This window comes from Pinus tabuliformis, chromosome 1_1 (assembly GCF_031772625.1).
Source record: "Pinus tabuliformis cultivar Carrire ecotype Pingquan chromosome 1_1, CPIR1, whole genome shotgun sequence".
Taxonomy (NCBI): domain Eukaryota; kingdom Viridiplantae; phylum Streptophyta; class Pinopsida; order Pinales; family Pinaceae; genus Pinus; species Pinus tabuliformis.
Genome location: NC_142297.1, coordinates 551,276,008 through 551,280,435, shown reverse-complemented (window position 1 = coordinate 551,280,435; position 4,428 = coordinate 551,276,008). Strand labels below are relative to the sequence as shown.

General features: G+C 32.4%; 1 pseudogene; it reads right to left on the bottom strand.

Moving 5' to 3' along the window:
• Positions 1–2,343: 2,343 nt before the first annotated feature.
• Positions 2,344–3,670, bottom strand: LOC149214320 (BTB/POZ domain-containing protein At3g05675-like; annotated as a pseudogene).
• Positions 3,671–4,428: the final 758 nt, after the last annotated feature.

The window sequence follows — 4,428 nt, the reverse complement described above, 5'->3', positions numbered from 1 at the left end:
CTCCGGATGGTAATTCTGAATCTTCTTCCTTGTGTCCTTCATATTTCGGGATATTAGATGCTTTTGTGTAATTTATGTTGGCTATACTTTTTAGTCCCATTGATCACCTGTGTTGTCATACATTGGACATCAACAAAATCATCTTATCTTTTTACCATTTTCACATAAATTCTTGATTACTAGCTTATGTTTTACCTCAATGTGATTTTTAATCCATACATTGAATTAAAGGTTGTGCAATATATAAGTTTCTATTTTGTTTTGGTACAATTTATTTGTGAAAAGGGATGTTCTTGTACAATTTTTATGATATTGTAACCAAAATGAACACACTATAAAAATTATTGATAAGAAGTGAAATTATAACAATGAAGAACAAATGGTTGGGGCCATTTGCACATCTAGTGTTGGAATGCATCTACAATTCTTAAAAGATAAAGAAACATGTCTCCATGAATTAATACTCAAATTAGTAATATGTTAGCTGTGTGAAATCGCACTTATTAGAAGAGTTTAACACTAAAGTGTGAAACAAAATCTCTGATTTCTTTTTTTATTAAGTAGTTAAGATTTTATAGCCTTACATCAAGAAAAGTAACTCAGCAAACTAGGAGAGAAAATCTCAACAAGATCCTAAAAAATAGCAATGAAGCACAATAATATAGATAGATATATATAAGATCTCAACTAGTCCATGAGAATAGGAAACCGAAATGCTTTGTTGCATCAATCCACAATGATACCATCCCACCCAAATTAATAATGGGAAATACATATTCTAAAAACTAAGAATTAGAATCTCTATCATTTCTCTCCACAATAGAAGCATTGGTATCCAATGATTTTAGGAGAGAGGGAAAATGTTGCATTTGGTGTTGGGAAATCTAAGGACCCTCATCTACAACTAGTGGAACCTAAAAATCTAAAACAATATTGATAGGATCATTGATTAGGATCTTTGTGTCCATTGTTGACTCATGCCATTTTTTGATGACATTATGGATGCTCATTTCATCCAAACACAAAAATGCCAATGGAAATCATTGTTATCTGCAAGGGAAGCTTTGGGTGATGAATGATAGAAAATCGGCTTGTAATTTGTGAACCAATGAGAAGAGGCCACCAAATCTAAACTTTAAAGTAAGGAGATATTTTTTTAATAGATGATAAAATCTAAAGTTCGTAGAATTTCCTCTAAGGTGGTGTCTTGTGGAAATTGAGGGTGATACAAAGAAAATGATGGAGGAGGTTTACAAGAATCCTTTAAAATCGTTTATTGAACCTTGAATTGCAATTGTAGAACATAATGATGTTGTGGATAGGTTTGTTGGATAAAAGTGAAAGAATGTTTTAAAGCTTTAGGATTAGCTTGTGTTTGATGTTATATATATTATCTATATGGAATAGGCAAGTGTTGTTTAATGCATCATATTAGGCACGGGTTGATTTAAGCTCCTATTGGTGAGCTGGAGGAAACAATAGATTGTTTATTTCCGATTTTGTAGTAGGTGTGTAATAGATGCAAACATGATCATCTCCTGTTGTTGAATTATATTCCTTTATATATAATGAATCTCAGTTGTCTTGTTTTTCTAAGAGAAGCAAGCTTCTCTATAGCTCGGGTGAGGGGGAATTATACGATGCTTACAGAGAAAAAAAACAAAAATAATATTTGACATCAACCTAAAGTAAACAAAAGGAAAATTTATAAAAATTGGATCTCAAAGGTGGTTTTCATGCCCCCTCCAAATTTGGAATAGGTATAATCCAAGCCTTCCCCAATCTAGATTAATTACTACCAACTAGATTAATATTTTAAACAACCATCCATTTATCACTATAGTCAGTCTCAAAGACCTAGGGTTTTGGGAATGTAACTAGACGTACCCTTGCCACTGGGCTACTCTACCATTCTACCAAGTCTATTTAATGAATAATAGAGCTACATGCCCAAGAAGAAACTTTGTTTGGAATTTTGAGGCAGGGACAACAAATGGATTCTTTCCTTCAACTTGGTAGGTTGATTGGAATGTATGGTGTACTTTTCTCTGAAACCTACATGCAATTCCAATGATTTAATGATTCCTTTTACAATGATCTTAGTCCTCCATATGGGTTAATTGATTGGCTCCCTTTCTAAGTGAACTGATCAGTTCAAGGTGTAGTGTACACAGTATTATATGGTCCTTGATTTAACCACTTGGAATCATGTAATGAGAGCCCCAAATTTCTATCAATGAATACAATCCATCTGATCTTTGTTTCCTTGCACCTCTAACACCACAATCCAAAATATTCATTTAAATATGGATATTTGGGTTGATTTGTTTGAAGCCAATTATATTAATGGCCAACATTGGTAGTGGTAGAGGTATTGTTGGTATTAGCACCAATCAAATCCAAAGACAATCTCCTATTTTCTACTTTATATCTATATCACCACACTCCAAAAGCTTCACTTAAATCTGGGCATCTTTCTTGCTTTGTTTTAAGCCTGTCAACCAAAGTTTCAACCCGATCACTAGAGGGCAATGTCGGAAGCAAAGAAATGAGTACAGATTCTATTCTTTGACAAATATCATTATCCATTTCGTAAGGAATGTTACCATAAACTTTTGTAGGTAGAGTTTTGGTTTTGTATCCCTAATAAATAGTAACCAAAGTTTCATCAGATGTGTTTAAATGGAACTGAAAGGGTTACATTTCCATACCCAACTGCCTCCAAAACCTTTCTTGTAACTTCAATCATCTTCAATTTTGTTTCCAAAAGGCATGACCTTAATATTATATCCTTAATTGTATAAATAAATTCATTTCAAGCTTTTATCCACTTGCTTACAAATATAGTTAAAAGATCCATCTTAGGTCAAATCTGACACAACCATAAGAAGTTAGCCAAAATTATTAAAATGTAATTTTTGTGGTCTTCTAGGACATTTTCTGTATGAGATAACAAGGAAGCCATTTTATTTTCGAAAATTGCAAACAACTCTCGTAGATGTTTTTTTACTTCATATTTTACATTGTCATCTATTCTAAGTAGAGGTGCATCATCATATTCAACAAGCATATACTCTACCTTCTCTTGTGCAAAAGCTTTTAGTTCGTATGGAGAAGCAGGTAAATGAGAATGTTTTATGTGAACTTGAATTGTAGCATGTGTGGCAGAGAGAAACACATTTCTTACCACTTTTGATCCAACTAATTAAAGTCTAGCAAGGATGGGAATGACTTATGAACCTAGCTATGTAAGGGTTGTTATAAATTATTCCTCTTCATGTTCTTCCCAGGGAATTGTCTCTAAATATTGAACACACCTTGAAATAATTCAATCAATACCAAGTTTGGTGGTTGCTTTCAAAATTCCAAGAGCCATTTTTACATGCAACCATAAACTTATAACTAGATTGTTGTGCACATAAAAACCTTAAAATGATCAAACAATTATCATATTTAGATTCACAGTAGTAAACTTCTACATAATTCTAGAAATTCGCATATGGGCTAGTCATCTGAAAGATGCTCCACAAAATATTTACTCTGTTTTACTAAATTTTCTAAATGGAATAAAAACCAGTCTTATCTGCCATCACTTGTCCTTATTATCACAATTGCATCACTGTTGGAGTGATCCCTAGTTTTCTTTCAATGTGATATTCTCTTTTGTCATGGGAAAATGAAATTCATTCAAGATTTATACTAAACAAAAATACTAACTTAAGAAGGGGAAGATGACACACTCCATCGTCATCCAATGGAAAGGTATCTCTTTAAATATATTTTCCCAAAGTAAACAAGTATAATCATTATCACAACATCTCTCTTGCCTCTAAATTTTTCCTCAACCAATCCTTCATTCCTTTGTTCACAAGAGGTTCAGTAAGAATCTGCCCAAGGAAAAAAATATAAGTAACTTGAAATAAAATTAAAATGTTGTTTGTGATCTATGACCTTTTGTACAAGTGTACCATTCAAAGTGCATGAATGGTATGGAAACATCAGTGTAGAGTATTGAAATTCATGTGAGATGAGAGAAACCTTATTATTTTTCAGTACATTAAAAGTGAATTTGATCCATAATGGCAAGCCTCATAATTAAATTCCAACTGAGAAATTAATGTATAATGGTAAACCTCATTATAATAAAATCTAGGTGACCAATTAATGATAGTAATCTACAACTAAACATATGAAAAGAACTCCATTCTTTGCAATCCTTTACATGACAGACACCAATTTTATTGAAATATACTAGATAGTTTACTTGAATAATAACCAACTCTTTAAAAAAATCCTTTCGGCTTATGACTCTTTACATGAGAGGACTTATTGCACATTTAACATATGGATGCATCCAACTAGATATACTTTTAAGTGAAGGCTAAGTCCAGTTATTTGTGTGCATGCATCATTTCCTTATGAATCTGT